General features: G+C 37.9%; 1 protein-coding gene across 2 annotated transcripts in view; it reads left to right on the forward strand.

Moving 5' to 3' along the window:
* The first annotated feature begins 13,687 nt into the window (after positions 1 to 13,687).
* Positions 13,688 to 16,959, forward strand: part of pdm2 (POU domain protein 2) — a 51,865-nt gene continuing 48,593 nt past the window's right edge. Inside the window, exon 1 of one of the 2 annotated variants that reach the window (XM_070208772.1) lies at positions 13,688 to 13,933. The gene's annotated coding sequence lies outside the window, so the exon portion shown is untranslated. The remainder of the gene's footprint in view (positions 13,934 to 16,959) is intronic. The other variant, XM_002059182.4, reaches the window with a different exon arrangement.

The raw sequence follows: 16,959 nt of genomic DNA on the forward strand, positions 1-16,959 counted from the left end.
ACCATGAATAAAAAGCGAAACCTCGTGGAAATCGGATGAGATTTGACCGAGTTATGGGGATGGGAAATTTTGACCCATGTCTATATACGAATCTCGGGGTAAGATTTGGACATGAATTTCGACCAAAAAATGGGTGTTCAGATTTAAATGCCAGATTAATTAAGAGGCAAAACTATCAATAAAAAGCCAAACCTCGTGAAAATCTGATGAGATTTGACCGAGTTATGGGTGTAGGAAATTTTGACCCTTGTCTATATACGAATCTCGGGGTAGGATTTGGACATGAATTTCGACCAAAAATGGGTGTTCAGATATTAATGCCAGATTAACATAGAGGGAAAACCATGAATAAAAAGCCAAGCCTCGTGGAAATCGGATGAGATTTGACCGAGTTGTGGGGATTGGAAATTTTGACCCATGTCTACATAGGAATCTCGGGGTAAGATTTGGACATGAATTTCGACCAAAAAATAGGTATTCAGGTTTTAATTCCAGATGAATATAGAGGGAAAACCATGAATAAAAATCCAAACCTCGTGGAAATCGAATGAGATTTGACCGAGTTATGGAGATGGGAAATTATGACCCATGTCTATATACGAATCTTGGGGTGGGATTTGGACATGAATTTCGACCAAAAAATGGGTGTTCAAATTTTAATGTCAGGTCAATCTTAAGGGAAAACCATGAATAAAAAGCGAAACCTCGTGGAAATCGGGTGAGATTTGACCGAGTTATGGGGATGGGAAATTTTGACCCATGTCTATATACGAATCTCTGGGTAAGATTTGGACATGAAATTCGACCAAAAAATAGGTGTTCAGATTTTAATGTCAGGTCAATCTTAAAGGAAAACCATGAATAAAAAGCGAAAACTCGTGGAAATCGGGTGAGATTTGACCGAGTTATGGGGATGGGAAATTTTGACCGATGTCTATATACGAATCTTGGGGTGGGATTTGGACATGAATTTCGACCAAAAAATTGGTATTCAGGTTTTAATGCCAGATTAATATAGAGGGAAAACCATGAAGAAAAAACCAAACCTCGTGGAAATCTGATGAGATTTGACCGAGTTATGGGGATGGGAAATTTTGACCCATGTCTATATACGAATCTTGGGGTGGGATTTGGACATGAATTTCGACCAAAAAATGGGTGTTCAGATTTAAATGCCAGATTAATTAAGAGGCAAAACTATCAATAAAAAGCCAAACCTCGTGAAAATCTGATGAGATTTGACCGAGTTATGGGTGTAGGAAATTTTGACCCTTGTCTATATACGAATCTCGGGGTAGGATTTGGACATGAATTTCGACCAAAAAATAGGTATTCAGATTTTAATGCCAGATTAATATAGAGGGGAAACCATGAATAAAAAGTCAAGCCTCGTGGAAATCTGATGAGATTTGACCGAGTTATGGGGATGGGAAATTTTGACTCATGTCTGTATACGAATCTCGGGGTAAGATTTGGACATGAATTTCGACCAAAAAATTGGTGTTCAGATTTTAATGCCAGATTAATATAGAGGGAAAACCATGAATAAAAAGTCAAGCCTCGTGAAAATCTGATGAGATTTGACCGAGTTATGGAGATGGGAAATTTTGACTCATGTCTGTATACGAATCTCGAGGTAAGATTTGGACATGAATTTCGACTAAAAAATAGGTATTCAGGTTTTAATGGCAGATTAATAAAGGGGGAAAACCATGAATAAAAAACCAAGCCTCGTGGAAATCTGATGAGATTTGACCGAGTTATGGAGATGGGAAATTTTGACCCATTTCTATATACGAATCTTGGGGTAGGATTTGGACATGAATTTCGACCAAAAAATAGGTATTCAAGTTTTAATGCCAGATTTATTTAGAGGGAAAACCATGAATAAAAAACCAAACCTCGTGGAATTCGGATGAGATTTGGCCGAGTTATGGAGAAGGGAATTTTTAACCCATGTCTCTATACGAAATTCATGTCATGTTCATGGGTAAGATTTGAACATGAAATTCGACAAAAAATAGGTGTTCAGATTTTAATGCCAGATCAATCTAGAGGGAAAACCATTAATAAAAAGCCAAGCCTCGTGGAAATCTGATGAGATTTGACCGAGTTATGGGGATTTGAAATTACGACCCATGTCTATATACGAATCTTGGGGTAAGATTTGGACATGAATTTCGACCAAAAAATAGGTATTCATGTTTTAATGGCAGATTAATATAGAGGGAAAACCATGAATAAAAAGCCAAACCTCGTGAAAATCTGATGAGATTTGACCGAGTTATGGGGATTTGAAATTACGACCCATGTCAATATACGAATCTCTGGGTAAGATTTGGACATGAATTTTGACCAAAAAATGGGTGTTCGGATTTTAATGCCAGATTAATAAAGAGGGAAAACCATGAATAAAAAGCCAAACCTCGTGAAAATCTGATGAGATTTGACCGAGTTATGGAGAAGGGAAATTTTGACCCATGTCTATATACGAATCTTGGGGTGGGATTTGGACATGAATTTCGACCAAAAAATGGGTGTTCAGATTTTAATGCCAGATTAATATAGAGGGAAAACCATGAATAAAAAACCAAACCTCGTGGAAATCGGATGAGATTTGACCGAGTTATGGAGATGGGAAATTTTGACCCATGTCTATATACGAATCTTGGGGTGGGATTTGGACATGAATTTCGACCAAAAAATGGGTGTTCAGATTTTAATGTCAGGTCAATCTTAAAGGAAAACCATGAATAAAAAGCGAAACCTCGTGGAAATCGGATGAGATTTGACCGAGTTATGGGGATGGGAAATTTTGACCCATGTCTATATACGAATCTCGGGGTAAGATTTGGACATGAATTTCGACCCAAAAATGGGTGTTCAGATTTTAATGTCAGATTAATATAGAGGGAAAACCATGAAGAAAAAACCAAACCTCGTGGAAATCTGATGAGATTTGACCGAGTTATGGGGTTGGGAAATTTTAACTCATGTCTGTATACGAATCTCGGGGTAAGATTTGGACATGAATTGCGACCAAAAAATTGGTATTCAGATTTTAATGCCAGATTAATAAAGAGGAAAACCCATGAATAAAAAACCAAACCTCGTGGAAATCTGATGAGATTTGACCGAGTTATGGAGATGCGAAATTTTGACTCATGTCTATATACGAATCTCGGGGTAGGATTTGGACATGAATTTTGACCAAAAAATAGGTATTCAGGTTTTAATGGCAGATTAATAAACAGGGAAAACCATGAATAAAAAAACAAGCCTCGTGGAAATCTGATGAGATTTGACCGAGTTATGGAGATGGGAAATTTTGACCCATGTCTACATACGAATCTCGGGGTAGGATTTGGACATGAATTTCGACAAAAAATAGGTGTTCAGATTTTAATGTCAGATTATTTAAGAGGGAAAACCATGAATAAAAAGCCAAACCTCGTGAAAATCTGATGAGATTTGACCGAGTTATGGGTGTAGGAAATTTTGACCCTTGTCTATATACGAATCTCGGGGTAGGATTTGGACATGAATTTCGACCAAAAAATTGGTATTCAGGTTTTAATGCCAGATTAATATAGAGGGAAAACCATGAATAAAAAACCAAACCTCGTGGATATCGGATGAGATTTGACCGAGTTATGGGGATTGGAAATTTTTACCAATGTCTATTTTCTTCATAATTGGAAAGCAGGGCTATTTGTAAAACTAGAACTTTGTTTTTTGTATGCGCACACTTTTATATGCCACATCCTAGCCCTGAAAGTTTCAAGTAACCAAGTAAGATTTATATATACTATGGGTAAATTGAATGAAGCAGAACAAACGCAGCAGATAAGTACGTAAAGCAAAAAGTTAGCATATTTGTAACATCAGCTTTTCGCTGGGTTCACAATCATCTCGTAGTTTAAAGACTTCTTGCCTGCCAAATACTTCTTAAAGTATTCCGAACTTCCGATTTATTTCCCATTTAATCAATGCAAGTCATATTAATTTCATTTTAATCAACAGTTACTCAACAGTTGCTCAGCTTCAAATGGCAGTCCGGCTCTCCGTCTGTCTGGCTGTCCTTTCCGCTGCTTCCTTTCGCGTGGCCATTAAGGACCTAATAATTTTCGAGCTGCGCATCGCGATAAACACGCAAAATCTTTTACCAAGTCGACACCTTTTTCTTAAGCTTCTCTTCCTTTTTTTTTTCTGTTTGGCCCATCTGCCGCTGGCCGAGATTTGTCCAGCCACCCAAGTGCCGCATGTCTGCCCGGGCTCGAGTGTGTCCCCTTTGGGCTATTTAAGCAAATGATCAGCAAATCCAATGTGTGCCAGCCGCCAACACGCAACGTGTGCCCCTTCCACACACCCCCCTTCCCCCATTCCCGGCGTGCCCCATCTCCTCCTGCTTAAAGTGTGAATTGTTTTATGCCCAGAGCAAAAAAGTTGGCTTCAGATAAGTGAGGCTCAAGCCCAGTTGCAGGTAGCCCACGTTTCGGGCAGCTGCATGGCCAGTTTTTGCATACGAACCTTTGCCTGAGACTTTGTCGGCCAAGTGGGGTGGGGAGGGGGGTTGCGGCATGTGGCATGTGGCATGTGGCAACTGCAGCTGCAATTTTCGACGCGCATTCTTGACGTTTTTTCCCACATTAACCGCATTGTTTGGCTACCGGTCTTTTGGGTTCGAGGCTCTTGCTCTCCATGCAAAACAGCTTGTTAAGCACTTGTGCCCCCAACAACAACAACAGCAACAACAATGTGGCACATTGTGTGCTCGACTTTCGAGGCTGGGTTTTATTTATTTTTCTGCCCTTATTGAGGATATGTTTATTTTGTCATTAACTGTGTAACATTAAGCGGGGGATAACTCAGAATCCATATATATAGCCAGGTTCGTCTGTGCTTATGTAGAAACGCTTCGAGCTCGAGAACTATATTAGCGAGTTCTTATAGGCAAAATGTTGTATTCTTTAAGATATCTTCATCCAACTTGGCGTAGTCGTATTCTGCCATGTTTCAGACAGTCCTACGAAAATCTAATAACTATATCAAATAGTTCTATGGGAAGAAATATATATGCTTCTCAAATATCGGCAAGAACGTAAGCAACATACCTAAGAGGGCATTCAGTCTTCGGCGTGACGTTCTTTATCGATATTTTTTCGTCTTGACTGTGCTTATTAGGCAAATAAGCGCGCTGCGGGCCAAGTTGGCCATTTCAGCACACGCATTATTATCATAATCAGAAGAGCGCAAAAAGGAAACACGAGACTAAAACTGTGAAGGGCAGGCGGCATATCGTTATCATTATCGCCGGCTTATCATGCGTAAGGCACGCAAAGGACATCAAGATCGGAGCTGAGATTAAAACTCGGAGCATATAAATTAAAAGAAACATTGCAGTAGATGGAAGTTTAGGGCAAATAAAGATCTGAATCGCAAAATAGGCAAACAAATTAAATAAATCAGCTGAAAGCATATTTTAGCGCGTGTTGCGCGGCTAATTAGGCTGTGAAAATGATCGACTGCTACGGCGGAAGGTTCGAACTTCGACCTTTTTCGATAATTATCCTATCCAATCCGAACGTTTAAGTATATTAAAAAGAAGAAGATTCTACTTTATACAGCATTAACATATAGTAAGAAAACCTAAACTATCGTCCGAGCATATTAAAAGGGAACTTATTAAACCTTGTATGGCATAAATAAATATTTTATAATAATACAAAAATATAAGAATAATAATATGAGAACAAGTTGTTTCTACTTACCAAATTTTATAATTCAAACATTCAGAGTTTCTGTGTTCGAGATGTTTCTGTAAAGAAATAGAAAAAAAGATAAATAAAACAGGAAAAAACTTTGCATGCATAATATAACCTAAGATATTTCTAAAATTGAGATAAATAAAACAAAACTTTACCTTTATAATATTTCTGACATATAATATTATTCATATAGTATATATATTATAAATATATATATTGAAATTGTATAAACTAGCCAAACATTTAAGATCAAGTTTTTTGAACTTGTTTATTAAAGAAAAATGCATAATTTCCGTGCAGCAACAACAAAAAGTCAAAGCCCCAAACTTTGATAGTTCCCGAGTTTTGGAGCTGCCCATAGTTAAGGATCTTAGTCCTGGGAATTCAAGTGTTTTATTGCCAATATCTTTGTTTGTTGGGCACACACACACACACTCACAGGCACACCCTCAAGTAGGTGCACATACAAATCGAATTTATTTTGGCTCTGAAAGCATATACAATAAAAGACATTACTCATACGCCCCGTGTTGGCCGTGTGTGCTGAGCACCAAAATGCTCATATTTCATGTAAAAAATAAAACGAAACTAAAACAGAGTCGAGCACACACACACACACACACACGCACACCTCTTGAAAATTCAATAAAAATTGGGCAAATTGAAAATCAGCTTGCGCCCCCCCGAACCTCCTCCGACCCACTCTACTCCTAAGCAAATAGTCGCTCACAGTCGCTCATAAATATTTAAAAATTAATTTCACAATATGCTGTTCACCATTTTCCTTTTTCTTTGGTTTCTTTTGTTTGGAGGGGTCGCTTCTTGACCCGCGAGTCATTTTTCAATTTCATACTTAATTTTATGGCATAAATGCCAAAGTTTTATATAGGCGTGCAACAGAGAGAGCAATAGCTGGATATGATAGAGCGAGAGGGCATTAGCTTATATAAGATGCCATCATATTTTATACACACACGTGTGTGTGTGTGTGTGTGTGTGTGTGTGTGGCGCTTCTCCAAGGTGCAAACAGAAGGCAGCTCGAGCTCGAGCTCGAGCAGGCAGCTGTAATTACATGCCACCCCACGGGCCACGCCCAACCCGCGCCACACGCCTCTACATATTCTAAAAAGCGCACACATTGCATTGCAAATGTTGCATATGTATATGTAGAGAGGGGGCAGGGGTCAGACGGGGGGGAAGAAATACCTTTCATATGTAGCACTTTGCTGCACAGTTATCGTATTTTATGTGCTCGTCCCCGTCTGCTCGTGTCCTGGGCCCTGTTCATGTCCTGTTCGTGCCACACACACTCGCACACACACACTCACATAGAGAGAGCGTGTGTGTGTGTGTGTGGACAGCCGACGTCGTTTTGCAACATTTTCTGCCATTTGTACAGTTTTTCATGTTCTCATGTGCATGTGCAGGATATGAAAATTTTCCAAAGCGCATTTCTCTCTTCGCCCTTTGTATACTTCCTATATATAAATGTGTGTGTGTGTGACTGTGTGTGTGTATGTGTGTGGCACATTCAAGTTGGGAAATGGTGCACTTACATTATCATAATGGAAACGCTTTTGACTTGAGTGCCAGGGTTGTCGCCGCAGCGCAAAAATATTTACATAAAATAGGGTAACGCTTAGATAAATATATAAATTAAATATTTCAAATATAAACATAAATCCATAAATATTCCATGCATAAATAAATACACGTAAGTATTCTAAGCATATTCTGTAAAATATAGTTTAGGCAAATATTTATTGTAAAATAAGTTCTGATCATTTATAGCTCTGGATCTGAGAGCTGCCGAAGTAAGGCAAGGATAAAGCAAAAGGCTCAAAGTGTAACATTTATTTGTTAGAATATTATTACAAGATATATTCTAATTATTCATAATAGAACTTAATGTCAAGACAGAGTTGTCAAGCAACTGAAACAATTGAGCGCAGAAAAAGCTGCGGCCTTAAACAGCTTGCGAATTGTAAGCGAAAGTCAGCAGAAAAACACAATAACTCGAAAAAATGTGTAATATTTATAAAATATAGTCAGATATAGGGAATTAATAGGTCAAACAATAATATTTAACTACGGCTATTTAAATTTTGAAGGTGTTTAATAAAAAGAGATTGAGATGCATTGAAGCGCTTATAATTCTCAAGCCGTTTAAGCGCCTTTCACTTGAGCTCACATCTTTTTCTACTCTCCCATATTTCGGCTGCTCGACAACCCTGCCTTGAGAGGTAACTCTGGCTTGCATTGCTCTTGCTGCTTGCTGAGCTGTCTGTACGTAAATGCGCTTTAGACGAAGTCAATGTGGGTGCCATGCCCCCTCCCCGCCTCCCTCGACTCCACCTGCCTAGCCTCAGTTTTTGCGGCCCCGAGGCAGCCATTGTATTCTGATTGTGCGCCTTGCGGGCCACACGCCTGTGTGTGTGTGTGTGTATATACACATGTGTGTGTGTAGATGGAAAATATGATTTTTCATAAATTTTAAAATATACCGTACGAAGTGGCAGCCCAGCCCCAAATGCCCAGTGCCAGGCGAGGCCAAGAAGTTCGCCTGCATCTGCCGTCTCGCTCGCACTCGCATTATATACCCATATATATATACATATATAAACTGAAGTATACAGATTTGGGAAGCACATATATACACACACACACACACACATGCTTGGCGCTTACAAAAGGCAAAATAGAGGAAAATGTATGCAACATTTTACAATGCAAAAGCCATTTACTCGACACAGGAAAAGCGAGGAAAAAGGAAATGCTGGCCAGGAAGAGAGAGAGAGAGAGAAAGAGAGAGAAAAGACGAAGCTTGTGCGAGGGAAATGGCAGAGGGGAGCAGCATCAATGTGTGCGTGTGTATGTGTGTGTGTGTGAGGCAGTCAACATATGAAAAATGAAAAGTCACAAGAAAAGTGGAAAAATGAAAAAGAAAGAAAAGTTGGAGCAAGTTGGCCCACCCACGACTAGCACACGGCGCCGGCAAGCCTTATATATATATATATATATATATATATATATGACATTTCCCTCCATTGTGTTCACACACACACACACACACACAGCTGCGTCTTTTTATGTCGCTTGTCCCGAGCGTAATGTAAATAAAAAGAGACAGGAAATGTTTGCAATATGTATAAAAAACATATACTTTATATAAAAAACAAGAGAAAAAAATTGCAAAAATTCTAAAAGTTTGCTGGCGAGGACTCATAACTTGGTTTAGGTGCACAGTCCACCTCCCCCCCTCCCCCCTCCCCCCTCCACCACCAACGCACACACACATAGAAAATGCTGCCTTAGGGCTGTGCGTTAGAGCGAGACAGCGCATCGGCGCTCTGCATATAGTCAAATGCCGAGCGGCTATTCAAAAGGCTCGCATTACATTTATTTCAAAATCTTTTCCCATGCAGCTGCTGTCTCGCTCTGGCCCATGGGGTTGGCTTTTCCTTTATTTTTTATTGTGCCAAAATCTGTTTGGGGAGCTATAGAGTATTTTTGGGGGCGGTTTTTTATGTGTGCGCCACTTTTAAAGTGGGTGTGGTAAGAGAGGGGAGGGGCGGTATTGGAGAGATTGGAAAGAAATATAAATTTTATTTGTATAAAAACAAGCGATAAACAATCTATAAACTTTTATAAAGAGATTGAATTGTGCACAAAAAAAAAATAAAATAAATTAATTTAAATTATTGCATAAACTAGGAAAGAAACATAAACTTAACTTATTTCTAAAATATTTAAAATTAAAAATATTTTTGTGGTATCAAAAGCAAATCAAGAGAAGATGAATTTAACTAAAGGAAAACTTTAATTTATTATTTTTCTTGTTTTTCACCTTTTTTTCACAAATATCCTAAAACCAACCAGAGCGGCATCATGATTAAAATCTATTAATAAAGTTTTTCTCTATTGAGAATATAGACTTGAATAATTTTATATTCACGAATTGAGATAAGTTATATATTATTAAAAGAACTGCACTGCAAAAGTTGAATACATTTCGGGAAAATAATTAAGCTTTTTTTTTGTATATTCGAAAGCATTTCTTTGCTTTTAACACATCTATAAACAAAATAAAACAAACGAATGCTACAAATTTCTACGAAAGAGACACTTTTATCTTCCTTACTTGCATTTCTTCTTTTTTAGAGTGCCCAAATTCATAATGATTAAAATACTTATATATAATTGCTTTGCAACACTAAATATTGTGGCTACGCCAAAAGTTAAATTCGTATTGTAGTTCTTAATAAAGAGCCTAACTTAAACTTATTTTCAAAATATAACAAAATCGAAATGATTAAAAGTTAAATTTGAGAAATTTCTAAGACTATCGAGCTTCGAGATTTTACCCATATTATTATGTTTAAATTAAGATTGCAGTTAACCTAACGTTAAGCTCAACTTAATCGTACATTCAATATATTTAAAAAAATATTCTACCAGCTTCTCAGGGTGAAGACCCTTTGAGATCTTAACATTATAAAGATAGAGTTTGCCAAATATTAAGTTAAGGGTAAAATTAAAGTCTTTAAGCTTAACTATGAAAATCAGGTAAATTTCAGGTAAATGTTTTTATCTCCACAAAAGCTCCAGACATTTACGAAATAGAAATTCAGCTTAAATACAGATTTACCTTTAAGTTGTGCTCGCTTCTTCGACTTGGAGGACTTTTCTTAAATCTCGAATAGACTAACTAAAATTCCAATCGATTAGTTAATTTAAGATGCAGCAGAGTGAGGGAAAGAGGGAGACGGAGAGTGCTAGACTTAAATGTTCAAGTGTTTAATGCTGAGCGAAAGCCAAAGCAGAACAGTTACAAAAACAGTTACATTTTTGGCAGCGAAACTAAAAATAAAACGCAACACACACACACGCACGCACACACACACACACACACGCAGAGCCAGCCACAGACGCAGGACAATGACAGAACAAAAACAAAAAAGGAGCAACAAGAAGACGAAGAAGAAGCACCACGATTTTTGCTAATCAATGAAATTAAAGCCCAAAAGAAATTACAGCAAAAATAATCAAAGCAAGCTTTAAGCAATGTGCCTTGCTCTGGAGAGCGGGAGTGAAGGGGGCGTGCTGTCGGCGGCGAAGAGCGACAATGTTAAATGGTTAAGTAAAATAGTTGCACGAGACGCCGCCGTCGCCGTCGCCGTCGCCGCTGTCAAGACAACTTTAATGAACGGAAATTAGCAAAGCAAAAGGTAAAGCCAAAAAAAAAAAAACGGCGAAGATGCTGCGAGGGCGCGGCGAATTGCTGCCTGTCGTTGGCGGCGAAGAGAGCGCCAAGCACATGCGCGCTGTGAGCGACAAGCCCCACTGCCATTGGCCAGCTTTGGCGCGTTGTGTGCGTGTGTGTGTGTGTGTGTGTGTGCGAGAGCGCGCATTTCCCCAGCTGATGCTGCTGCCTGCTCGCCGCAGCGGCCGTCGCTGCTGCTGCTGCTGCTGCTGTTCAAGCATAAACAAACCATTTTGAATAAAATCAGCGGCTTACTTGCACTGTGCGTGTGTGTGTGTGTGTGTGTGAGTGTGGAACGCAAGTGCAGCGCAGGCAATAGTTGGCTGCCTTTTGCTGCATTTCTCAGTTGCAACGCAGCAGCAGCAATACGCAAAGTCGCCGCGACGCGCGCTTTTTGTTACTCTCAGTGCGTGTGCGTGTGCGTGCGTGTGTGTGTGTGTGTGTGTGCGTCTGTGAAAACTGCATGACAACTGCAGCAACAACAACAACAACAGCGAACAGCATTGAAATCTGCGTCGACTGCGCTGTAATTATTTTAATTTATGCGTTTATTGCTTTTTGCGCTCGCCGCTGCGGCTGCCATTGGCTTCTGTTGCCGCCGCTGCTGCTGCTGCTTTGTTTGCGCGTTTTTTTTTGTTATTGTTGTTTTTCTTGACATTCACATTTTGACAGGCAGCGAATAATTCTCGGTTCTGCATCGCCAATTCGCCCTCTGTCAATTCTCTTCGTCTGCAGTTGAAGTTTGATTTTTTGCTGCTTTTCATTATGTGATGCCAAGTGACAATTTTTCTTATTGTCACACACACACACACACGCACACATATATGTACATACTTGCATGCATACCCGAATATGTATATGCAATACACAATGCATTAAATATATATATTCCATGGAGAATGGGGCGTATACGCAATATTTGGGCCACATTTTTTATGCCGTCGGCAAAAATCTAGCGAGCATCTTTAAAATTTTAATGGAATAATATAAATTTCCTATTTGTTTTACATTTCATTCCTTATAATTTCCAGTAAATGACTGAGAAAATGGTGTATGAAATCATTTGAGAAGGAAACTTTGTATTTTCTGATAGATTTTCATATTTTACCATGTTTAACATTATATTAAGTTTGTCATAATTATTTACTTGTTTTAACATGTTCTTTAATGAGATTTTAATATGAATTAAGAATTAATATTAGATGAAACCAACTAAATATTCGAAATCTTAAAATAAAGTATTTAAGCTTAAGATTGTCATAATAACACTTTAATAAGCTGTTAAATTAAGGAATTTTATATGAAAACAGGCGCATTTATTGAAAATCTCTTTTATAGATTCTTAATATTTTTTAGTTCCATCTAAGTTTAATATGATTATTAAATCTCATTTATTAGCATTAGAGGACATATTATGACAAACTTTACAGAATGTTTAAAACGGTTAAAATACTAAATATTTAGAGTTTATTTATCAAGAGTTTTTGCTAATTTTAATTCAGAGAATTTCCGCCTATAAAAGTTATTAAATTCCAACTATTTATTAACATTCTGACATTTACATTCACTTGTTTGCACCAATCATTTATTTATTATAGTCATTATTTTTATAATAAATAATAGTTATTCTTTTTTTTAAAACTGAAGTTTAAGGAACTAGAATTGCCAAGATATTTCAATCGGAATTGACACCTAGAATCCAAAAACTATGTCTCTTAAATATCTCGAATTCCCTTTAAAGAGATTAAATGCACTTTGGATTAAGTTACACGAAAAACATTTTCATATTATTCCCACGAAATCATAGAGCCTAGATAAGCCCCATTTATATAACTTTTGTGCCGCTTTTCAAGCACTTTTTAAATACTTTCACAAACTTTAACTTTAGATAAAAGAACAAATATTTTTTAACGTTTTTTCAAGAGCTTGTAGCATGTGATTATATTTCTAAAAAAGCATTTCCCTTATTTTGTTTTTAATCAAATTTTAATTCTTTTCAAAAATGTGCTCAATATAAAAATTTGTATTTTATACTACAAATCAACTTAGGCGGGCCCCGACCCTTGCCCTCTGCCAAACCCCGAGTAAAAGCGCTCAATACATGCACACATACAAATCCGATAAGAACCACCCACACACGCGCACACACACACACACACACACACACACACACACACACACACACACACACATAGGCCACCCACACAATACACGCTTTTGATTTTAAAACCTCGTGCCAAGGAACGTGCAAGCAAAAAAAAGAAGCAGCAGCAGCAACTCCCAAAACGCCAGCGAATCTCCAAGTCCAAGTCCAAGTCCAAGTTAGCGACGCCAGCGTCGCAGTCGCAGTCGGCGTCGCTGTCAGCGTTGCGCCCTCCCCACAGAGCCACCTGCTGGCCGTGCGCGTCGGCTGAATACAATACACAAGCACACACTCACACACACACACACACACACACACACGAAAGCTCTCACACTCACACAAATGTGCAGCTGCTGCGCTGCCCGCAACATCTTTCAGCATGTGCGTGTGTGTGTGTGTGTGTTTTTTGCGCGCGCTTGACATTTCGACGTCGACGTTGTTGTTCCTTTTCGGTTTTTTTTTAACTGTTTTTTTTTGCTCATATCTTGTGGCGTTTTTTAAGTCAGTCGTTTGTCGGAAGTCAATCAAAAAGCGTGTCTCGCTCACACAAGCTCCACAGTTGCCGTTGCAGCTGGGCGTGAAAAGCAGCAGCAAAAAGAACAGCAACAACAAAAACAACAACATCAACTGCAGCAGCAGCAGCAACAGCAGCAGCCGCAGCGACGTCGCCATTGCAATTAAATTTAGCCCGAAAACAAACAATTAAATTAAATCCGAATTCGAATTCGAAAGGTGCGGCTAAACGATCTGTCAGCGCGTGTAAGTGACTGTCCTTGTGTGTGTGTGTGTGTGTGTGTTACGCCTCTGCAGATCATAAAATCTATCGATAGATCTTGCAATCGTTGACCTTTTTTTTAGCTTGTTACACTCATAATTAACTGTTAATGAGCTCTCTTTGTGAACGTGTGTGTGTGTGTGTGTGTGCGTGTGTGTGTGTGTCAAGGTGTGCGTTTGTGTGTACAGAGGCTATTTAAGCGACAAGTGCCTTTGGCCAAGTAAATCCTTTTTGTTTTTAAATAAAGTAAAAAAAACTATTTAAACTTCATTTAAAATGTCTTATAAATAAACAATAAATAAATAATAAATTAACAGCACATAAATAATAAAACAATAATATCTTATAAATAAAAATATATATAAAAATGATTGTTAAATAAATAAAAATTTAATAAAAAAGACAAAAATAATAAATATAAAATGAATATATATTTTCTAAAATCAACAATAATAAATAAATAACAAATTACAAATAATTAAAAAAACAAATAAATCAATTATAAACAAACAAGAAAAACTTAATAAATTCCAATTAAATAATGAGATATTAATCTTAAATAAATAAAAGTAAATAACTAAATGAATGTAATTAAATTAAAAATAATTATTTTAAAAAAAAATCAAAAATATCTAAAAAGAAACCAAATTAATATTTGAAAAGAATTTTTAAACATTTTATGTTTCCTTCAAAAATCCTTTTCAAACTTGAAGTAAAAAACTCTATTCAAGACATATTTCCGATTCTTTCCGAAGCCTCGTTCATATAAAAAATCTAAATATGTTAAGCGTAAAAATGTTTGCTAGATTATTGAGTACAACTAATTTGGCCACCTATTTTTTGAGCCATTTTGTCAAAGTCTACCAAAAGCTGTTCAGGCTACATTTTCGGTTTAATATGCTAATATATATATTGCCATCTATATATCCAGATTTAGTTTAACTTTCTTCTTTGAATGAGCTTGTTGTAATGTTGCTATAGAAAACGGGCAGTTTTTGCTATAGTGCTAAAATCATTTGCCGAACAAAGTTTGGGTTACGAAAAATTAAGGCAAAGGCTGGAAACTTGAAAACAGAGAATAAATGTTTGCCTTAGAGAGCTGTTCGCTTGTAGAGCCTTCACTGTAGTTCAATAAAAGTGTTTGATTCAGAAATCGGAAGCCCCCTTTCAGACAGTGTAAAACTGTAAATTCAACTATCTGATGATAATATTTTTCCGCGAAAAAGGCTTATCGAGCAGACTATGCGAAACTCGTGACGATTTCGTAATGCGTCTGCGGGTTGAGGGTTCAAATTCAAAAGCCTCCCATTCATTATGTCCAGATATCTTTAAGAGAAAGTTGTTGAAGAGAAAGTTCTTTGAGTGACAGTAAAGTCTCATAGAGAAAACTCTTTACGTTAGCTTAAATAAGATAGCTTACATCTCAGTAAATCTTCTGAATTTATCGTTTATCGTTTTTCTTTATCGTTTTATCGTTATCAACTGAGTAACTCTACACTTTTCTACCAATAATCTAAATATATATCTTGGCTGTGAATCCTCCAAAGAAACCTTTAATTTACGTTACGTTCTTCGATCGGGCATAAATCATGATAGAAGGAAAAGTAAAGAAACGTTATCTTTATAATGCGCAAGTGTTGAAAAATTATGAAAACAGTGCTCAAAAATTAACAGTTGTGCGAGTCTCTCTCTCTCTCTCTCTCTCTGTGTGCGTGTGTGTGTGCCCAACAAATTGTGCCTAATTTTAAAACAAGATAAAACAAAAAATCGTACAAACTAAAAATAACGGTACTTATCAGCTGACAAACTAGATGAATTGGCCAGGTGAAAATTGAAATGAAATGGAAGAGGGGCAAAAGGGGCAAAACAAAATAATGGCAAAATTTAACATAAACACAAAGGCAAAAGGCAATGCGAAATAATCAATTTTTATGAGCAATTATTAAAAATAGCTGGCAACACGAGACGTCGAGCGGCAAGAGAAGCAAAGAGAGTGAAGGGAGGGAGAGGGAGAGAGGGGCGGCGAGGGGGAGGGGGAGGGGGACTGCAACAAGTCGGTGGCCTTTGAAGTGCAGGGCGGCTTCTTTAACATCGAGTGCGAGACTCGACAATTGCTTGCTGACATGCAAAGTACATAATGTTGTAGACCCTCCCTTCCCCACCCCCCTCCTTTCAATACCCGCCCGCCCGCACACCCCTTCTCGGGCTCAACAAACGCACTTGATTGATAACAATCAAAGTTATGATGGACCCGTACGGGCACTTTGCCAAAGAGCGCAATTTGCGCTGTCGATTGATTTGTTTACAACTGCCATTAATGTTACGGACACCTCCACCGCCCCCTTCCCCACCTTAAATAAAGACCCCCCCCTCTCCCCCTCTACATGCTTGCAACAGGTGTATGTAAATGCCGCCGTCTCCGTCTGCTCCGCTTTTGAACAGCATTTCCATAGACAGCTCGATCAACAGCGCTGCACTTTCGCTTATCTAATCAGACTATTGTTTGACTACACTGTAAAAAAATATGGTTGATTTGAATTTGAAGACAGAGTGAAATTTATAATGGTGCAAGTCCGTGTAAGATTTATTGATAGGTAAAAAATTTGTGCAAGCAAGCAGCAACAGAAAGAGAGACTAATTCCTAGAGAAATAGACAGACGAACGAACAGGCTTGGCTATATCTTGTCGACTCTTGATGCTGATCTGGAATATATATATAAACTTTATGGGCTCGGAGAAGTATCTTTTTATGCGCTTCACATTTCATGACCCTTTGCAGGGGCATCAAACTGAACAGAAATGATTTTAAGCTGAAAACTTCATAAATCACAATTGAAAACTTTTTCCAAACTCAATCTAAATCATAATTTTTTGCAGTGTATAACCCAGCCAGCGTCTAGTTGGGCTCTTCGTGTCGCTGCGTTTCAAAGTCGAAGACGCCGAATTGTTGCTGTAGTTGAATTTTCCGATTTTCCTTTGATTTGAACGCTCTGCCACAAATTTTATACAT

This window comes from Drosophila virilis, chromosome 4, assembly GCF_030788295.1.
Source record: "Drosophila virilis strain 15010-1051.87 chromosome 4, Dvir_AGI_RSII-ME, whole genome shotgun sequence".
Classification (NCBI taxonomy): Eukaryota; Metazoa; Arthropoda; class Insecta; order Diptera; family Drosophilidae; genus Drosophila; species Drosophila virilis.